The sequence below is a fragment of the Haliotis cracherodii genome, unplaced genomic scaffold, assembly GCF_022045235.1.
Source record: "Haliotis cracherodii isolate W230 unplaced genomic scaffold, xgHalCrac1.p SCAF_6, whole genome shotgun sequence".
NCBI classification, from domain to species: domain Eukaryota; kingdom Metazoa; phylum Mollusca; class Gastropoda; order Lepetellida; family Haliotidae; genus Haliotis; species Haliotis cracherodii.
In genome coordinates, this window is record NW_027266319.1 from 66300619 (window position 1) to 66323266 (window position 22648).

The following is a 22648-nucleotide window of genomic DNA, read 5'->3' on the forward strand; positions in this document are numbered from 1 at the left end:
AAAGGAGGAGTGAGTGACCGAAGGATGAGTGAGTGACCAAAGGATGAGTGAGTGATCGAAGGAGGAGTGAGTGACCGAAGGATGAGTGAGTGACCAAAGGATGAGTGAGTGACCAAAGGAGGAGTGAGTGACCGAAGGATGAGTGAGTGACCGAAGGATGAGTGAGTGACCAAAGGATGAGTGAGTGATCGAAGGAGGAGTGAGTGACCAAAGGATGAGTGAGTGACCGAAGGATGAGTGAGTGACCAAAGGATGAGTGAGTGACCGAAGGATGAGTGAGTGACCAAAGGATGAGTGAGTGACCGAAGGATGAGTGAGTGACCAAAGGATGAGTGAGTGACCGAAGGATGAGTGAGTGACCAAAGGATGAGTGAGTGATTAAAGGATGAGTGAGTGACCAAAGGAGGAGTGAGTGACCGAAGGATGAGTGAGTGACCAAAGGATGAGTGAGTGACCGAAGGAGGAGTGAGTGACCGAAGGATGAGTGAGTGACCAAAGGATGAGTGAGTGACCGAAGGATGAGTGAGTGACCAAAGGATGAGTGAGTGACCGAAGGATGAGTGAGTGACCGAAGGAGAAGTGAGTGACCGAAGGATGAGTGAGTGACCGAAGGAGAAGTGAGTGACCAAAGGATGAGTGAGTGACCGAAGGAGGAGTGAGTGATTAAAGGAGGCAAAGACTGCCCATCAGCTGGAAAGGGTATGGCCTGTGTTTGGGGATGAATCCTGCATCACTTTGGGCTTTCCTACCACATTGAGCTGACACTCCGGAAACTGGAATAATGTTAAAAGCAGAGTTAAACCCAACTCACTCACTCACTCACTCACTCACTCACTCACTCCATTATGATTTAACCACTCGGCAATCCTTGTCATGCCAAAGACACAGGTCTGAGTTATATTCAGCACTGTGTGTGAAGCCCAGTTAGAACGAGTGATCACTTAGTTCCTCGCAATGAGGAATGATATGAGCGTACGATGTGTTCAAAATGCTGTGCAGAAACATAATTGTTTTTATTTCCTCCTTTGGCGGCTCCTGTAATACCACTTGTGTCACTGACTAAAAAAGCTCATAAAAATATAAACTATTTCCCACTTAAATGTTTCTCTTTTATCGAGATATGTTTTGAATGGGAGGAGTTGATTATGTTTAACGATGTTCTGCTCCATAACGGACCCTGTCTGCTCGCTGATAAGGGAACTTGTTAAGTTTACAGACACATTTAGGGAGCTGGCGAAACAAGTTGTCATTATGGGATTTCCATGTTCTGAGCAAGGCTGATAGCTTTTTGACACAGGTGATAAAACACTGGAGTTTGCGTTGCGTTTGAATGTTGGTCAATTATCAGAATTTAGATATTGCTTTTGTGTGTTTTTAATGAGGTGCCTGTTTCTTGACCGTATACACCTGGGACATTAGAGCATCATTCATGTTTGTGTTAAATAAAGACAAGTTCAATTTCTGTACTTGTATTACAGAATGGCAAGCTGAAATTTGGTAAAACTTTGAAAGAAGTAACAGTTTGTTATATAGAAAAAGCCTGAGTCGAAATTGATCAACATGAGTCGATAAAAGTTTTAAACGTTGAGGCTTGTCAAGGAGTTGTTAACTTTTAGCGATGTGTGTTGATATGTTTAAGAAATAAACAACGAGTGGGAGTTGTTTATTGTACAATAAAACACAGCAGGGAGAATAAACCATTAGGGCCACAGGGGCGGGATCGGGTGGTCAGGCTCACTGACTTGGTTGATACATATCATTACATCCCAATTGCATAGATAGATGCTCATGATGTCAATCACTGGATTGTCTTGTCCAGATTTGATTATTTAAAATGCAGTATTAAACAACACACAAACAAATCTTCAACCGGTTTCAATTTAATTTCCAGCTTTTGTATTATAATGAAGTCCAGTACCTGTCAAATCGCCTTTACATTTTTTTTAAGTGAATGATTAATATACTGAGTGAATGTGTATGGTTTTACACCCCTTTTAGCAATATTCTGATAATATCACGGCAGGGGACACCGATAAAGGAAATTGTACCCACATGAGGAATCAAACCTGGGCCTTCGGCATGACGAGCCAACGCTTTAACCACTAGGCTACTCTACGGCCACTTTTTGAAGAGGTCCCAATATGGCTGAAATAATGCTAGAGCAATGTTAAATATTAACTCACTCATTTCTCGAATAGTATTGGATAGGGTTGTGTGTATGGTAATCGCACCTGTCATGTTGCATCCATCACCATTTGCTGCTAATTCTACAAAGTCTTATTGTCAGGAACTTGGAGTGCCCTTGTCACAGACTTGCCCCTATTATTGCCCAGCTGGCAGTTTCTTGTCAGAACCAAAATTGACATTAATCTCCGCTGTCGCATTCCTCATGTCTGATGGGACTGGCAATCGGTTATTGTGACACTGACTTGCTGCTTGACTTGCCAGAAAGTGCATTTGCCATTTCCCAACCATTCTGTCTCATCTTGTTTGTACTTCACTGTGACCTGTGGATCAGAATGATCAGAACATAATTGGATTGGGCAATTGGCTGTCCTACTTCTGTATGATAATGGTGGCAAGTCTTCAAACTTGTCAAAATGGTTTCAAATTATCAAAAAAACAATTGTCCATTGAATGATAGGACATCCATCCATATTGACTGATTTTGAAATAAAACATCTTTGTGTTATTCAGTTCAAATAATTCAGTTGATTTTGGTAAATATTTTAAAAGACTAATTGCCAATTGGAGTCAAATATTCGAGATGATGGATCATTTGAAAATTTGGTAATCATAGAAAAGGTTCCTGCTTTTGCAACAGTGGAGAGTTTTCTTACAGAATTGACAGTGAGATGGGGAGTTGTGGCCAGTGTGGCTGATGGAGATGAGGCCAGTATTGCATCATGGCTGACGTGTGTCACAGCTTTGAATCATGCTGAACAACCCTGATGCCAATGATTGGTATCAACAGAGAAGGAACCATTGTCTGACTTCCACCCACATCAAGACACGGACAAGGGTCCCTGAGTCAGACAACTAAGATGACCAGTATAATTATTTCTTTTCTTATGGGAGGCTACCTCTAAATTTACACAAGAAGGAAGTGAAACTTTATTTAAGATTTGTTGTTTTTTAATATTTGTTCAAAAATATTTCCACAGTTTTTGAATGAATATAATGTCACAAGAACTCGAAAAATATATTTTTCTTACCAGAAGAATTTTTTATCATTTTTTTTTTTTTTTTGAGTTCATGGATTTGGGTGTGAAGTAAATATATATAAATAAGAATAAATTTCAGCACGTCTTTGAATAGCATTTAGAAGTGATAATCAAAAGGAAGAGAATTTATGGATGTCAACTTCTTTTTTATGAGGAAAACAGCGGTTCGGAGTATATACTTACTCCTTCATCAGGTAAGGAAGAGAATCTATGGATGTCAACTTCTTTATATGAGGAACACGTTTCATCACCTGATGAAGGAGTAAGTAGGTATTTACTCCGAAACGTTGTGTTCCTCATGATAAGTAGTAGACATCCATAAATTATCTTTCTTATATTTCAGCACTCTATTATGTTTGTTGTCTTTGTCAGAATATATTTTAGAAGGAGGAGGAAAAAATTACTTTCAATTTCTGTATTTCCCCTAGTTCATTTTTGTGTTGAATGTTAAATTATTCATTGCATTTAAATCTTTACAAATCCACACTATATTTGAGTATCTTTGAAGTTATGAATCTTATTTGAGCAAACAATTACTGGTCTTTTTATCATGTATGACTTAGCTCGGTGAAGTAGAGAAGAATTTGTGATGCTTTTTCTTAAGTTTGATTCTTTAGCTCGGTATTCTTAAAAGAAGTTTGAAATTGGAATTATGTTTTTTTCAACAGTCTTGATTTTCATTTTTGATTGATTCATTAACAAATGAATAAAAAATATTTGGCCTCACAAGAGTGAGTGAGTGAGTGAGTATTGTTTTATGCTGCTTTTAGCAATATTCCAGCAATATCACGGTGGGGGACACCAGAAATGGGCTTCACACATTGTACCCATGTCGGGAATCGAACCCGGGTCTTCGGCGTGATGAGCGAACACTTTAACCCGACTAGGCTACCCGACCGCCCCTGGCCTCACAAGAATTTGAACTGGTTGGCCAACAATAATTTGTATCATTTTGTTCACCTTGAAGTGCATCGCTAACATGGATGGGTCCATCTCTATTCGCCTAAAGAAAAGCTGGTGTTTAGTGCATTTTGCCTACACTATGAAAAATGCACCCCATACATTAATTGTGGACTAGTCCAAAGTATTTTGTATGTTATCATTACTTTGCTCTCTGTTGACAAACCTGTGAGTTGCTTTGAAGCATGTTATTTATATTTCCTCTCAGCATCCAGAAGATGAAGGGGGAACTTATGTTTTCATAAGTTTATAGAATGAAAGCATTGTTGTGTTTATTATCAGTCGAGCTATTGTTACGTAAATCCCTTTGATGAGCAGCCAGTGGTGAGGTGAAATGGGGTTTAACATCGCGTCCAAGATTATTGCACTTATATAGTGACGTGCATGCACGTGTATGTGTGTGTGTGTGTGTGGCTGCTTGTACTAGTCCGGACTGATGCCGATTGATAGTGCTAGCTCACTGAGATACCATGCCGCAGTTTAACATGAATACCCCACTCAGACACAGTATACTGACTCCGAGCCGACCAGTCCTTGTTTTAGCCCCTTAATGCCGAGCACCTGACAGGGTAACAACAAGTACCATCTTTTAATGTCTTTTGGTATGACGCAGCTGGGGATCGAACCCCGGACCTTCCGCTCTCCGGGTGGACGCTCTACCACTAGACCACGGAGGCGGTCGAACAGCCAGTGAACAAGCTAAGTAGGGAATGACGGAACCAGAATAAGAGAAACTCCAAAATATGGAAGAGATTAAGATATTTACCGGGTAGTAGATATTGTGTTTTGATGTGTTCAGGGGCAAGCTGTTGTTATCTGTGTCAGTATCCTGAACTGGAGCAATGTACTGTTCGACAGTGAGATGGGGAGTTGTGGCCAGTGTGGCTGATGGAGATGAGGGCAGTATTGCATCATGGCTGACGTGTGTCACAGCTTTGAATCACGCTGAACAACCCTGATGCCAATGATTGCTATCGACAGAGAAGGAACCATTGTCTGACTTCCACCCACATCAAGACACGGACAAGGGTCCCTGAGTCAGACAACTAAGATGACCAGTATAATTTTTCTTTTCTTATGGGAGGCTACCTCTAAATTTTACACAAGAAGGAAGTGAAACTTTATTTAAGATTTGTTTTTTTTAAATATTTGTTTACAAATATCTCTACAGTTTTTGAATGAATATAATGTCACAAGAACTCGAAAAATATATTTTTTTTACCAGAAGAATTTTTTATCATTTTTTTTTTTTAAATGTGAGTATATTGTTATTGTTATCTGTATCAGTATTCTGAACTGGAGCAATGTATTGTCCGACTCCAGGAGCATCTACAGATCGGTGTTGTGAGTTGCTCCAGTTCCTTGCTGGAGGATGACTGCTGACTGACTGTATGAGGGCTGTACCTCTAACATTGTGTTCAATATCTGGGAACAGAGTCTAATATTTACCAGTGTCAGTGAGGATTAAATATTGCAAGGATTTTAAAGTGTTAAAAACTTTTCTGGTTTAAAAATGTGTTTTATTTTTTCATCGTAAGACTTTACAAATATCAACTGTTTTTCAACTGTTACATGGATGAAGGGTTTGGTATTGTGTTACAGGAACCATGAAGTTGTTTTGATAACACTGCTGGCAAAGTTCACTGTAGGCAATGGGAGAGGTTACCACAGGCGTTGGTATTGATATTGAGTTTGAGTGAGTGAGTGAGTGAGTGAGTATGGTTTTACGTCGCTTTTAGCAATAGTCCAGCAATATCACGGCGGGGGACACCAGAAATGGGCTTTACGCATTGTACCCATGTCGGGAATCAAACCCGTGTTTTCGGCATGTCGAGCGAACGCTTTAACCACTAGGCTACCCGACCGCCCTGAGTAATAATGAAATGGAAGTTAACAATTACTGTAAAAGCACAGTTTGCAAAGCTAACACAGCCAGATTGTGTGATATTGACTCCAAGGTGATAGAGTAATTGATAAAACAGCAATCAAGAGTGACAGATGTCTACGGACAACACTGAACATGACGTAATGTGTACGACCTGAATTTTTTTAGAAATGACATATTTGCGTGGAAGGGATGTTTTGGGCCATTAGAACTGAAATGTATAATAAATGTTCCCTATTTTTTAGACCAACTTCTGCAATTAGTATTTAATACATTGTTCCAGTTATATCATGGCGAGTCAGCTTCATGTGGGAGGAAAGTCTGAAGTTTGTGGGTCTCAGATGTTTGCCATGATGGAGAAACCCACAAGCAGGGTACGGTGCTGACAAGACTTGAAACTGGAATTCAATGCATACTGACATTTTTCTGACTAAAGGATGCAACTCTGGACATCACTTGTGGCACCTGTAATGACTAGGACATCCAGTTGCTTGTGTAATGCATGACGCTAAATGAGTGAGTTAGTCAGTCAGTGAGTGTGTGAGTCAGTCAGTCAGTCAGTCAGATAGTGAGTCAGTCAGTCAGTCAGTCAGATAGTGAGTGAGTCAGTCAGTGAGTCAGTCAGTGAGTCAATGAGTCAGTGAGATAGTGAGTCAGTGAGTCAGTCAGAGAGTCAGTGAGATAGTGAGTGAGTCAGTCAGTGAGTCAGTCAGTCAGACAGTCAGTCAGTCAGTCAGTCAGACATACAGACAGTCAGTCAATCAGTCAGTCAGTGAGTCAGTGAGTCAGTCAGTGAAATAGTGAGTGAGTGAGTCAGTCAGACAGTCAGTCAGTCAGTCAGTCAGTTGCCAGTCAGTCAGTCAGTCAGTCAATTGCCAGCATGGCGTGTCAGCTTAATGTAGGAGGAAAGCCCCAAGTGATGCAGGTCTCAGACGTTTACCACTTCGGTGAAACCCAGGAGCACGGGTATGGTGCTGACAAACCTAGAAATATAATTGGGGCGAACCGGGATTCGAACCCACAATCATAGGTTTCTGGCGTGCCCAAGGGACGCAACTCTGCACAGCGAATCGCGGCGCCTTAGACGACTGGGCCATCCGTGCCCCCCTGTAACAGAAAGAGCTGGGCGGAAGGGAAAAGTGAGATAGACTACTAACTCGTACATACCCAATCACATTCACAATTGGAAACCCACAAGCACAGGTACATGAACTGCAGCACAGCTCTATCATATGACAACATTTTCCTAGAAACTTATTGTTTTCATTATGGAAACCTTTTCATATGGTTTCTCATACTGTTTCCCCAAAAACCAATAATATCCATTACTTGGCAATTTCAATGATGCTTCTATCCACTTATCCTAGCAACTAATATTATCAAGATTGAATTTCATAAAGTCTTGTAATGACGCAGTTGGCTGTACTGATAAATCTTGTTAGTGTATGCAGCTAATAATATTTTGTCAGGGAATCGGCCATCTTCAGATGACATAGGAGATGTTGCATGGATACGGGTTTGCTTTTGCTATTTTTGAATCCTTACAACGATATGGTATTTCAGAATTCATAAAATTTGTATGTTATCTTCACAAATGTTTTCTTCATGTCAGTGTATTGAAAAAGTAAATTGTGAGAAAGTAAAGACTTTGGGGATTTGTTTTTTGTAATTTTCTCATGAGGCAAATCATTTTCTGTTGTTGTTAAGGACTCTCTTGGTCAATATGCCAGAGTTGACTTGAAGTTAATGACCTAGAAAAGGTCACGGTTTATGGAGTGGACATGTCAGTGAGGTAGTTGTTGCCCTGGGCAACAGGTCTAGGTGTATGAAGTAAACATGTCAGTGAGGTTGGCAACAGGTCTAGGTGTATGAAGTAAACATGTCAGTGAGGGAGTTGTTGCCCCTGGCAACAGGTCAAGGTGTATGAAGTTAACATTTTAAATATATGTAGTGAAAGCTGTAACTAAAATAACATGATATTGGAATATATTATTCTGATCAAATAATACTTTCAGACACAATTTCTTCCGAAAAGATTTTGAAGTTGTATCATTGGGTACTTTTTTACTGAATCACCGGCAGATGCTGGAGGAAATGTATATAAACGTGTATGTGTATTGGGTTTTGATTTAGCCAAGATGGCTGACGTTTCCGAGCGAAAATGAAAATAACGAACAACGTAAGTAACAAACTTATTTCTCCCGTCCCTTGTAGTTTGTTATATCCATGTTCTACTGAAGATTGAATAAGTATATATATATTTTTATCACTTTATTACTTTTTTTCTAGGGTAATGTCATTCTTTAATTTTGTGCTTCAAAATCGCTTTCCCTCTCTCACAAACATTACCGAAACATTGCGAGTTTTCCTGGAATGCGTGCATTAATATTTATTATGTCATAGGGTAAGTGATGTGTCAGTCGGACAGTGACAGTAGCCAATATAGTTCCAACTGAAATCTGTTTCTTATCCAGTGGCGAAGCAACATATACGCAAAACAACAATTGTTTTTAATTGCCTTTCGCGGCAATCCATCGGTCTGTCCGCTAGAGTAACTGCCCTTTGTCAAAGGGAAGCTACTCCAACCCTAGTCTATGATACGTCATGGCCACGGTCAGACGTTGTTGACAGTCAGTCTGTCCTGTCATAACATTAAAAAGTGTAGTCAGATGTACACACAGCGACAAAACAAAGCAAGATAACAATTCAAATATATTTCGGCCAAATCCAACTATTTTAATTTGTGGAGAAGGTTTCAAGCCGCAGAGGTCTACAAGCACAGATATGGCTACTGATCCCGCTTGGCTAGGCCTCGTGCACTCGCAAAATTGTTTCGAAATTTATATCTCCAAATTTGCCAAAACTTATAAAATGACTTAGCTACGTCACAGTTCGACACTGATTTTCAGTATATTAGACTGTTCTGTTGATAATGATAGAAATTATCCCTCAAGTTTATCCAGATTCTGACTTGATCACCGACTTGTTTGTTTATAAACAGTGAAAGTAGTCCCTACTTGACCTTTGATATTTGCATCTCTATCCGCATATGACCCCAACGGATATCGTTTTTATCCATTGGCTTTATCCTGCCGAGAAACCTACCCATTATGTGATAAATATCAAATACATGATACATTGGTCAATACCATATGGTTATGCAAAAAGGTTGTGGCATGACAACCAGAAGGTCATAAATCTCTCGTATTCACATTTTGTGTATGAGACATTTCTTTGCGCATGATATAAGCTTAAGAGATATTTTGTTTTTAGTTTGGTAATATTAGGGAGAGAATTTGAGCATTTTTTGAGTACATATATTGCTTTGTTGCAATATAAATTAAATCTAAGACATTATTATGTTTTTCTTTAAATAAAAAAATAATGTGATTCTTGTCTATATCCAGTATCGTGCCAGTTCTGTTTTCAATCCATTGCATCAGGTGCGGCCCCAACGTCTTTACATATGTACATTCAAAAAACAAATGGAGGATATTGTCAGTTTCAGTAGTTCAAAGAGAACAAAGAGAGGAAGTGATACATTTATAATTGTACAATAATTTTTCTTGTTGGTTAATCTAGACATTGTCAGAAAACTGCTTTCAAATATATGTTTTACAACTACTTCTGCTGAAGACAAGATACGTGGGTGGACGAGTAGTTAATGTGTTCTCTCATTACGCCGAAGTTTGTTTGTTTGTTTGTTTGTTGTTTAACGCCGCACTCAGCAATATTCCAGCTATATGACGGCGGTCTGTAAATAATCAAGTCTGGACCAGACAATCCAGTGATTGACATCATGAGCATCGATCCACGCAATTGGGATCGATGACATGCATCAACCAAGTCAGCGAGTCTGACCACCCGATCCTGTTAGTCGCCTTTTATGACAAGCAAAGTCACCTTTTACGGCAAGCATGGGTTGCTGAAGACCTAGTCTACCCCGGAATCTTCACGGGTCCATTACGCCGAAGCCCAAGATTTGTTTCCATACATGGTTACAGTGTGAGAAGCCATTTCTGCCGCCCCCCATGATATTGCTTACAGCTGTGGCAACCATACTCATTCACTTATTTCAGGACATGAATATATTTGAAACATGTCAGTCGCATGTCTTCAACTTCATCAACAGCGAATATCACTGACAGGAATATCAACATCAAATTATATCCTAAACCTCGATGAGATCGGAAACGCAGTAAACGCGATGAAATCCAATCTGTCCTAACCAATGTACTCAGTTTAATCGGGGGTGGTCAGTTTCGCCTAATTGGGGACCATTATTGATTGGTTGGTGAATAAGATCATCAATTACATCGAGTGTGGACAGGCTACTATCTTCACGTCTGCTTGACCAGAAGGAATCAATGCCGGTCACTTCTCATGTTCCTTTGGACAGACACATTGTCAAAACACAGTCAACCTCCTTGCCATCAATGGATGGCTTGTGGACATTCGACTTGTTTTCTTTTTCGATTAATTCACTTATCAAATTGTGCACCAAATCAGATATGATAGTCTCGCCAAGTATAAAATGTCCTATGAAAAGCCTGTGAAATCCTAATATCTTTTATGGGCATTAAGGACTCGTAGAAGTGCAAGTTTTAAACTCAGATTTTAAGTACTTGTGGCAGGCAGATTGGTTCAAGAAGCATTTTTTGTTCAAAAGTAGTTCCCTTTATAAGTTTTGTTATGCATGTTATGTAAAAATCTATTTAATATAAAAAAAATAAGTATAAAATATAATACCTATTTTTTCCTACTTCGCTCTGTTATCGGTCACATGACTGTAAACTGACAGCAGTAGTTATGTATGATAACCTCAAGTGGAATATTTTTATTTTCAATTTAGGAAATTTTACCAACATTTTCTGTTGACCTTGGGAAATGTCAACACAGTTTACTGTCTGTGATGTAGTGTAGGTGTTATGATGGGTATCACGAGTGTCACAAGTCAATGCTGAAGTATTGTGTGAGTGAGTGAGTGAGTTGGATTTAACGCCGCTTTTAACAGTTTTACAGTTATATCACAGCGTGTCAGGTTAATGTGGGAGGAAAGCCTGAAGTGATGCAGGTCTCAGACGTTTACCACTTGGGTGAAACCCACCATCACGGGTATGGTGCTGACAAACCTAGAAACATAATCAGGGCGAACCAGGATTCGAACCCACAATCATAGGTTTCTGGCGCGTCAGAAGGGACGCAACTCTGCACAGCAAATTGCGGCGCCTTAGACGACTGGGCCACCCGTGCCTCCGCTGAAGGAATGAAGTGAATCAGGCATCACCTTAGAACTAACATCACTTTGTGGACCTGGTCCCTGATCTTGAAATCAAGGTGTTGCAGATTGAGACCAGAGCTCTAATTTTGCTTTACACAAATTTCCCTTTTGGAAATGAAACACAAACGTGAGAAATAAAGACGCTCATGGAACTTTTAGACCTGGATAGTTGATGATATTTATCTTAAATGTTTTCCCTAATGTATAATGTACAACAATAGAGGCCCCCAGAGACCACAGGAGTTTTAGGATTCTTGGAAAATATTTCCCATCTGATGTTTATCCTTTTTGATAGCAGCCAAGATAAATATAGCTCTTGTGTTAGTCACTGCTGTGTTGTATGGTGTCCAGTTGGGTGATTTTCACACTCGGTTGATTAAACCTTTAACAGAACCTGCAGCCAAATATCCTTTAACCCATCTTATCCAGTGCAGTCTGGACAGCCAGCCGACTCAGCACATGCATGTGAAGGGGTTATCATATTATATTTTATATACGTATTTATCATACACAGTTTATTCTTCTGGCTCTGTTGGAGACTTAATGTTCTTTATCTTTTGTTATCTGTTCGTTTGAATGTTGGTTTTGGAGTCAGGTGTCTTCAGACACTCAGCATGATAGTTGGTTGATAGGCAGTATGTTCTGTCAAATATATCGACCGTCTTTCATATGTTACAAATAGAAGTCATTTGATGTGATACAAGTCAGAATTATGACATCTCTTTTGCCAGATATAGTCTAATAAAGTGCTTTTATTGTCACAGACGTTTCTTCTTAAAGATTCCATGCAATCTTCTTCCATCATATTCTTTTGTAGGTATTTCACCGATTCCTTTTTATTCATCAAGGCCAGACCATTATCCCCGTCTCAGATGTTATTATATAACCACACACAATGTCTTTGAAATTTGTCCATTGGCGCCAACAATGGTTCTGTCTACAGGCAGACTTAATGCAGATAGGCTATAGATGAATAGAGTAGCAGCGGTTACGTTCCATGTCGATTGAATCGGCACCGTGGAAACACATTGTCATACATGATCAACTCCCTTAGGAGTAGTTATCATAACAGTAATAGCTCATGCTGAAATATTCTCCACCTTGCCTGGTTGATAGTCTTCCTTATAATACTTGATGAAATATTGTCATTCTGCTATCACTGCCATATCAAACTATTTTTAGTGCTAGGAAAAGTGTTATTTCTTTTAAAAAATCAAGGAGCATTATTCCTAAATTTCAATGCATGCATTTTGTTTGTTAGGTATTTGTGTTTCTGACAAAGTCAAAATGCGTAACTTTTCTATTACAATTTTGTTGAAGAATCAAAATCAAACTGATTAAGTTTATAAACTTTGCCTGTGGTGGGAGAGTTAAGTATTTATTGAATGGCTGGACAAGGTGACAGGGTGTATATTGAGACGTTCCACAAGCTATGCCATACAATTCTCTGCCAACTTGTCGATGATATATTTCTTTCACTTCCTGGGTAATTGCAGTGTATCAACAGTCAGATGGACGACAATGCACCCAAGCCGATGGTTCTGCACCATGACTGTGAAATTTATATTTTTTAGATATTTTTTTATTTTTTTAATTAAGGCAAGTCTAGATCAAACTAACCAAGTCTAGTTTGCTTGAACCCATATGAAAACAGCAGAGAGAAAAGATTCTATATTTCAATTTTTTTTATATTTTAAAGACATGTTTCCATTGACGAAGTGTTAATCTACCTAGCTGACTACTGTATGTGTTCTGTACCAGCCTGTACGGAGGTGACAGTACAGTATGGCTGTGATGGATCAGACAAGAGTCTCAGGTCGGGATTACCGATGTATCGTCCATCTTCATCACTAATTCTGAATTAGGGGATAATGCAGAATCGCTCTTGATTTTCTTGATGAGAATATTGTCAAATCACTTCCATTAACCTTCAGATCTGAATTCTCTGTCTAGCCTGGGTGTGTTGCCCTGACTGACAATTACTGGATGGTGTTGAAGGAGGATCACATGGTAGTGAGGGAAATCTACAGATTGCCTGGAGGTGCGTCTAAGGGGAGCTTGTCTATACCTACAATAGGACCCTTCCTTAACACTTTCCATAGCCCAGTCCAAAGCATGATTTGAAATTGACAAAAATGTTTGCATATTTCTTTAAACTATCTGTTCTGCCCACATCTCAACAGTGTAACAGTCAGTGTGACAAAGAATTGAGACACGACATGGTGACAAGCCTTAATAATGAACACATGCCTGTGACCATGCAGTGCGTATAGGTGGGCTGCAACACGTGATGGATGGTCGTATGTCTGTCCATGCGTTGTAATACTATGGAGTCCATGGTAATGTGAACAACCCCGTGAAATGTGACTGCTTTAAGTTTTTGTTGGATTGTGGCTTTTCTGATGACGGCTTCACAAAGAGGATTTACATAAGAGGTTATTCTTCTATTAGCTTCTTCCAAATAGCCCTGGGGAATTCTTTTGGCACATGTCATTCAAAGGTCAAAGGTCAAGGTCAAGGTCACGAGATCACAAAAAAATCACAAAAAGGTTTGTGGTTACACTTTTTAAATGCAACTGGTGGATATGTTCTCCAGGAAGGGACTCTGCTTTGAAAAGGTTGAGTGCAAAATAAAACAAAGGTCAAGGTCAGTATGAAGCTTTTTGTAATATGCTTATTTTGTTGTCGGTTTTTGAGGCATGCAATGGTTAGCCTCTCCACAGGCATGAAACTATAACCGCTTCGTGCAAGTGAATGGCAAAGGTATCCGAAGTCCTTGGGTTTACAATAATTGTAGGAATAAGATTGTTTTGTGCAAGGGCCCGGGAAGAAGATGTCAAAGCAGTTCCCTCGACTTGCACTGGAATTCCCCAACATGCCATCGTGTAAGAACTAGTTTGCTTGGGAGGCGTGGGTTAATCTGTTTCGTTCATTGAGAAATGGATGCAAAAGAAATTGACCCATCTAGCTAATCAGATTGAACTGCATTGCATTCCCCAACCTTGTGTACCAAGTCAAAGAATTTCCTGAAGAATAACACTTAGTAAGCGTTCCCAACCTTGTATATCAAGTCAAAGAATTTCCTCAAGAATAACACTTAGTAAGCGTTCCCAACCTTGTATATCAAGTCAAAGAGTTTCCCCAAGAATAACACTTAGTAAGCGTTCCCAACCTTGTATATCAAGTCAAAGAGTTTCCTCAAGAATAACACTTAGTAAGCGTTCCCAACCTTGTATATCAAGTCAAAGAATTTCCTCAAGAATAACACTTAGTAAGCGTTCCCAACCTTGTATATCAAGTCAAAGAATTTCCTCAAGAATAACACTTAGTAAGCGTTCCCAACCTTGTATATCAAGTCAAAGAATTTCCTCAAGAATAACACTTAGTAAGCGTTCCCAACCTTGTATATCAAGTCAAAGAATTTCCTCAAGAATAACACTTAGTAAGCGTTCCCAACCTTGTATATCAAGTCAAAGAGTTTCCTCAAGAATAACACTTAGTAAGCGTTCCCAACCTTGTATATCAAGTCAAAGAATTTCCTCAAGAATAACACTTAGTAAGCGTTCCCCAACCTTGTATATCAAGTCAAAGAATTTCCTCAAGAATAACACTTAGTAAGCGTTCCCAACCTTGTATATCAAGTCAAAGAATTTCCTCAAGAATAAAGCTTAGTAAGCATTCCCAACCTTGTATATCAAGTCAAAGAATTTCCTCAAGAATAAAGCTTAGTAAGCAGTCCCAACCTTGTATATCAAGTCAGAGAATTTCCTCAAGAATAACACTTAGTAAGCGTTCCCAACCTTGTATATCAAGTCAAAGAATTTCCTCAAGAATAACACTTAGTAAGCGTTCCCAACCTTGTATATCAAGTCAAAGAGTTTCCTCAAGAATAACACTTAGTAAGCGTTCCCAACCTTGTATATCAAGTCAGAGAATTTCCTCAAGAATAACACTTAGTAAGCGTTCCCAAAACTCATGTATCCATCTGTTCCCCAAGAACCTGTTGTGTGACCTGATACAAGTCGGTGGACATGTCTTTAATTGTCACTGGACATGTTGGCTGTAATTAACTCTATGACTCTCCTGAGACTAAGTTTGTCCAGGGCATCGTGACAGCTCATCCCACATGACTGATGATGAAGTGGAAAGTGAGGAGCTCCCATTCTGGTCCATTTGCATGTTCCTCTATTCTGGTGCCAGGCTTCTACTTCTTCATGCTAATTGTGGGAGTGGTTGTGCTACAGATAGGTCAGGACATGCTTACCCTTCTTGTGGGTGAGGGGGAGTTTGGTTTTACACCGCTTTTAGCAATATTCCAGCAATATCACGGCGGGGGACACCAGAAATGGGCTTCACACATTGTACCCATGTCGGGAATTGAACCCAGGTGTTCGGTGTGACAAGTGAACACTTTAACCACTAGGCTACCCGACCACCCCTCTTTTTGTGGTTGAGGGTGATCATGGTTTTACGTTGCTTTTAGCAATATTCCAGTAATATTACCTTGCAGGAAATGGGCTTCAAACATTGAACCCATGTGGAGAATCGAACCCAGGTGTTCAGCATGACAAGCGAACACTTTAACCACCAGGCTACCCCACCAACCCCCTTTTGGTGAACACCTGGGTCATCAATGATTTTCAGTGATCCTTTCATAAAATTTTCACCCCTTGTTATCCTTTTACACCTAGACCGCCTCCATGGTCTAGTGGTAGAGCGTCCACCCGGAGAGCTGAAGGTCCGGGGTTCGATCCCCGACTGCGTCATACCAAAAGACGTTAAAAGATGGTACTTGTTGTAACCCTGTCTGGCGCTTGGCATTAAGGGGCTAAAACAAGGACTGGTCGGCTCGGAGTCAGTATACTGTGTCTGAGTGGGGTATTCATGTTAAACTGCGGCATGGTATCTCAGTGGGCATGCACGTCGCTATATAAGTGCAATAATCTTGGACGCAACGTTAAACCCCATTTCACCTCACCTTTTACACCCAAAAGAATATGTTTCAATAGATATGATTGTTTCAGTTTATAAGGTACTGTTATGTCTCTTCTAATAGAATGAAACTTGTGTATCTCTAGAAGTAATTTCACATCAAAGGTTGGAGGTTACTGTCAAAGGTCAAGATCATCAAGGTTAATGTGAAAAGTAGTTTTAGTGCCATTTCATTCTCCACTTTGATGATCGTGAGACAATGTAAGTTAATCTTCTTGTGCTTCTTAATGTTGTGTTTAAATATGATTAACTGGACACATTGTGGATTACAAGTAAGTCGTACTGATGTTAGACTACATCTCCATGTTATATTTGACCTATTTTCAGTCTGACAGTAAGCATGGACCCTTGGGATGTCTTATTTGGGTAATCTACTTTCTGGCACCCTCGGGGAATTGTGAACATATTGAGCTATATCACTTACACCAAAGGTCATATTCACTCTCAAGGTCACTCTCTAGAAATGACACTGATTACATGACTGATGGAAGACAGCTTGGTATTTTACGGGCAAGTGACCACTTTGAAACAACCAACCCTTTAAGTAATAATACACTACAGACTTCAGTTTTAGGATATCTAAGTGTGTTTCAAAACTAAGACAACCTGTGAAGATCTGGGTTAGAAGGGGTCTCCAGCAACCCATGCTTGTTGTGAAAGTCGACCATGTTTGTTGTGAAGGTCGACCATGCTTGTTGTGAAGGTCGACCATGCTTGTTGTGAAGGTCAACCATGCTTGTTGTGAAGGTCGACCATGCTTGTTGTGAGAGACACTAAACAGGATCTGGTGGTCAGGCTCGCTGACTTTGTTGAAGCATGTCATCATATCCCAATTGCCTGGTTCGATGCTCATGATGTCAATCACTGGATTGTCTGGTCCAGACTCGATTGTATAGAGACAGACGTCATATAGCTGGAATAATGCCGAGTGCGGCGTTAAACAAACAAACACACAAAACTGAGACTAGCCCCACCCTGATTCATTGTTTGTTCTTGTTTGTTTTTGTTTGTTTGTTATCTGTCTGGCAATACATTTTGTGCAGAAAACATGATAGAAATCTACAAAGATAATGTATTTCAAGTTTTGGGGACTGAGAGCTTGAAATGTGGGTCACAATGAGCAATATGATGTCATACTAGTGACGGAAGTGTTTCCCTTCGACATGCCAAGAACTGTAGGTTCAAATCCCAGAGAATTTAGGTCTTTGGTTTGTTAGCACCATAGCCATAAACACTGTGTGAACCAGGGTGGGGTCCTCAGCAACCCAATTTTGCCGTAAAAGGCGACTATGCTTGTCGTAAAAGGCGACTAACGGGATTGGGTGGTCAGACTCGCTGACTTGGTTGATGCATGTCATCGTATCCCAATTGCATGTATAGATGCTCATGATGTCAGTCACTGGATTATGTTGTCCAGACACGATTATTTACAGACCGTCGTCATACAGCTGGAATATTGCTGACTGTGGCATTAAACAACAACCAACCATCATAATCAGCGATGAGTTCAAAAGACGTTCTTGCCTCTGATCCCATTTAACAATGTCTTTCAGCTTGTAGACTGCAACAATTGAATTTCACATTACAATAGAGATTACATTACAATAGAGATTACATTACAATAGAGATTACATCACAAAAGAGATTTCATCACAATAGAGATTACATCACAGTGGTATATAGCTTATAGCAATCAGTGGTATGTGTTTGTGAACAAGTCCCCCTGTCATCTCTGGATTTGAAGATTGAAGGCTCTCAAGGAAGACCTATTCTTCTGTGGGTTAAAGCAAGGTTCAACTGAGGGGGGCCCTCCAGTTTTTCTGCTATAGTATATTACTTTGCAGCCCCCAAATGTTTAAATTTTTAACATTTTGGTTATGACAAAAAAAATTGATTTTTGTCCCCCGCCGCGCGAAAGCGCGGAGCGGGGGATATAGTATTCACGACCGTCCGTACGTACGTCCCACCTGTTTGTTGCCGCGATATCTCAAGAACTAAACACTGGATTGTCTTCATATTTGGAACTATGTATATACAGACTCCAGTCGGTTTTGGTGACCTTGACCCCATTTTCAAGGTCACAGCTGGCAAATCTGCTTTTGGAGTTGGAAAACGGTGTTGCCGCGATATCTCAAGAACTAATCTCTGGATTGTCTTCATATTTGGAACTATGGTGTATATACAGACACCGCAGACACCAGTTGGTTTTGGTGACCTTGACCCCATTTTCAAGGTCACAGCAGGCAAATCTGCTTTTGGAGTTTGAAAACGGTGTTGCCGCGATATCTCAAGAACTAATCGCTGGATTGTCTTCATATTTGGTACTATGGTGTATATACAGGCGGGGGACATTTCGTCACTTTGTGACAAATACTTGTTATTCTATATTTCAAACACTGTTATGTATTGTTGATGGAACTGAAATTGTTAATAATCTAAATGTGTGATAATTACGTATTCAAATGTCAGCTCTGCTGTATAACCATTGTTGGAGTGGAGCATTCAGTTACGGAGAATTGCAACCATTAGGAGTTTTCAATAATACAGAAAGTTTTTCTAATTTGATATCTGACAATAAAGACAAACAAATTAAGGGAGCATACTAAAAGTTTAATATCGAATAAAATCTTCAGGTCTGTAGATGTTGGCAGGTATAGTGCTATGCCTCAAAATGTAAAAATTGACATCAAAATGGTGATCTGATCCGTTGGAGCTCAAGAGAAATTAATTGAAGTGTTTGCAGAAAACCTAAAATAATTTACAGTAGCTTGTTTATGTTCAGTTCTTAGGGTGAGGTGAGGTGAAATGGGCTTCAACATGACATGGTGATGTGGCTGTGGCTTTGGCTTTGGCTGTGGCTGTGGCTGTGGCTTTGGCTTTGGCTGTGGCTGTGGCTGTGGCTGTGGCTGTGGCTGTGGTTGCAGCTGTGGTGGTGGCTGTGGCTGTGGCTGCGGCTGTGGCTGTGGCTGTGGTTGTGGCTGTGGCTGTGGTTGCGGCTGTGGTTGTGGTTGTGGCTGTGGTTGTGGTTGTGGTTGCGGCTGTGGTTGTGGTTGTGGCTGTGGCTGTGGTTGTGGTTGTGGCTGTGGTTGTGGCTGTGGCTGTGGTTGCGCTGTGGCTGTGGCTGTGGTTGTGGCTGTGGCTGTGGTTGCGGCTGTGGTTGTGGTTGTGGCTGTGGTTGTGGTTGTGGTTGCGGCTGTGGTTGTGGTTGTGGTTGTGGCTGTGGCTGTGGTTGTGGTTGTGGTTGTGGTTGTGGCTGTGGTTGTGGCTGTGGCTGTGGTTGCGCTGTGGCTGTGGCTGTGGCTGTGGTTGTGGCTGTGGCTGTGGTTGCGGCTGTGGTTGTGGTTGCGGCTGTGGTTGTGGTTGTGGCTGTGGTTGTGGCTGTGGCTGTGGTTGCGGCTGTGGTTGTGGCTGTGGTTGTGGCTGTGGCTGTGGTTGTGGCTGTGGTTGTGGCTGTGGCTGTGGCTGTGGCTGTGGCTGCGGTTGCGGCTGTGGTTGTGGTTGTGGTTGTGGCTGTGGTTGTGGCTGTGGCTGTGGTTGCGCTGTGGCTGTGGCTGTGGCTGTGGCTGTGGCTGTGGTTGCGGCTGTGGTTGTGGTTGTGGCTGTGGTTGTGGCTGTGGCTGTGGTTGTGGCTGTGGCTGTGGCTGTGGCTGTGGCTGTGGTTGTGGTTGTGGCTGTGGTTGTGGCTGTGGCTGTGGTTTTGGCTGTGGCTGTGGTTGTGGCTGTGGCTGTGGTTGCGCTGTGGCTGTGGCTGTGGTTGCGGCTGTGGCTGTGGCTGTGGTTGCGGCTGTGGCTGTGGCTGTGGTTGTGGCTGTGGCTGTGGCTGTGGTTGTGGCTGTGGTTGCGGCTGTGGTTGTGGCTGTGGCTGTGGTTGTGGCTGTGGTTGTGGCTGTGGCTGTGGTTGTGGCTGTGGCTGTGGTTGCGCTGTGGCTGTGGCTGTGGCTGTGGTTGTGGCTGTGGCTGTGGCTGTGGTTGCGCTGTGGCTGTGGCTGTGGCTGTGGTTGTGGTTGTGGCTGTGGTTGTGGCTGTGGCTGTGGTTGTGGCTGTGGCTGTGGTTGCGCTGTGGCTGTGGCTGTGGCTGTGGTTGTGGCTGTGGCTGTGGTTGCGCTGTGGCTGTGGTTGTGGCTGTGGCTGTGGCTGTGGTTGTGGCTGTGGCTGTGGTTGCGCTGTGGCTGTGGTTGTGGCTGTGGTTGTGGTTGTGGCTGTGGTTGTGGCTGTGGCTGTGGTTGTGGCTGTGGCTGTGGTTGCGCTGTGGCTGTGGTTGCGCTGTGGCTGTGGCTGTGGTTGTGGCTGTGGCTGTGGTTGCGCTGTGGCTGTGGCTGTGGCTGTGGTTGCGCTGTGGCTGTGGCTGTGGCTGTGGCTGTGGCTGTGGTTGCGGCTGTGGTTGTGGTTGTGGTTGTGGCTGTGGCTGTGGTTGTGGCTGTGGCTGTGGTTGTGGCTGTGGCTGTGGCTGCGGTTGCGGCTGTGGTTGTGGTTGGGGCTGTGGCTGTGGTTGTGGCTGTGGCTGTGGTTGCGGCTGTGGTTGTGGTTGTGGCTGTGGTTGTGGCTGTGGCTGTGGTTGTGGCTGTGGCTGTGGCTGTGGCTGTGGTTGTGGTTGTGGCTGTGGCTGTGGTTGTGGCTGTGGTTGTGGCTGTGGCTGTGGCTGTGGTTTTGGCTGTGGCTGTGGTTGTGGCTGTGGCTGTGGTTGTGCTGTGGCTGTGGCTGTGGTTGCGGCTGTGGCTGTGGCTGTGGCTGTGGCTGTGGTTGCGGCTGTGGCTGTGGCTGTGGTTGTGGCTGTGGCTGTGGTTGTGGCTGTGGTTGCGGCTGTGGCTGTGGCTGTGGCTGTGGTTGTGGCTGTGGCTGTGGTTGTGGCTGTGGCTGTGGTTGTGGCTGTGGCTGTGGTTGTGGCTGTGGCTGTGGTTGCGCTGTGGCTGTGGCTGTGGCTGTGGTTGTGGCTGTGGCTGTGGCTGTGGTTGCGCTGTGGCTGTGGCTGTGGTTGTGGCTGTGGTTGCGCTGTGGTTGTGGCTGTGGCTGTGGCTGTGGTTGCGCTGTGGCTGTGGCTGTGGCTGTGGCTGTGGTTGCGGCTGTGGCTGTGGTTGTGGCTGTGGCTGTGGCTGTGGTTGTGGCTGTGGTTGCGCTGTGGCTGTGGCTGTGGCTGTGGTTGTGGTTGTGGCTGTGGTTGTCGTTGTGGCTGTGGTTGCGCTGTGGCTGTGGCTGTGGCTTTGGCTGTGGTTGCGCTGTGGCTGTGGCTGTGGTTGCGGCTGTGGCTGTGGCTGTGGTTGCGCTGTGGCTGCTTCTACTAGTCTCCACTAATGCTGAGTTTAAAGTGCTAGCCCACAGAGATGCCATGCCCTAGTTTAATATGAATACCCCACTCAAAAACAGTATACTGACTCTGAGGGACCAGTCAATGCTTTATCCTCTTAATGCCGAGCGCCAGGCAGGGTAACAACAAGTACCAACAAGTACCAACTGTTAATGTCGTTTGGTATGAGGGGATTGAAACAATGACACCGACTTGGTTATACACTACACCATGGTTGTACACTACACCATGGTTTTACAGTTCACTATGGTTGTACACTTCACCATGGTTTTACACTTCACCATGATTGTACACTTCACCATGATTGTACACTTCACCATGGTTGTACACTTCACCATGGTTGTACACTTCACCATGGTTGTACACTACACCATAGTTGTACACTTCACCATGGTTGTACACTTCACCATGGTTGTACACTTCACCATGGTTGTACACTTCACCATGGTTGTACACTACACCATGGTTGTACACTTCACCATGGTTTTACACTACACCATGGTTGTACACTTCACCATGGTTGTACACTTCACCATGGTTGTACACTTCACCATGATTGTACACTACACCATGGTTGTACACTTCACCATGGTTGTACACTTCACCATGGTTGTACTCTACACCATGGTTGTACACTTCACCATGGTTGTACACTTCACCATGGTTGTACACTACACCATGGTTGTACACTACACCATGGTTGTACACTACACCATGGATGTACACTACACCATGGTTGTACACTAAAACCATGGTTGTACACTAAAACCATGGTTGTACACTACACCATGGTTGTACACTTCACCCTGATTGTACACTTCACCATGGTTGTACACTTCACCATGGTTGTACACTACACCATGGTTGTACACTTCACCATGGTTGTACACTACACCATGGTTGTACACTACACCATGGTTGTACATTACACCATGGTTGTACACTTCACCATGGTTGTACAGTACACCATGGTTGTACACTACACCATGGTTGTACACTTCACC

General features: G+C 42.4%; 1 protein-coding gene across 1 annotated transcript in view; it reads left to right on the forward strand.

The window, feature by feature from the left end:
• Positions 1 to 22648, forward strand: part of LOC139446734 (histone deacetylase 6-like) — a 338991-nt gene that overhangs the window by 56081 nt on the left and 260262 nt on the right. The window lies entirely within an intron of this gene.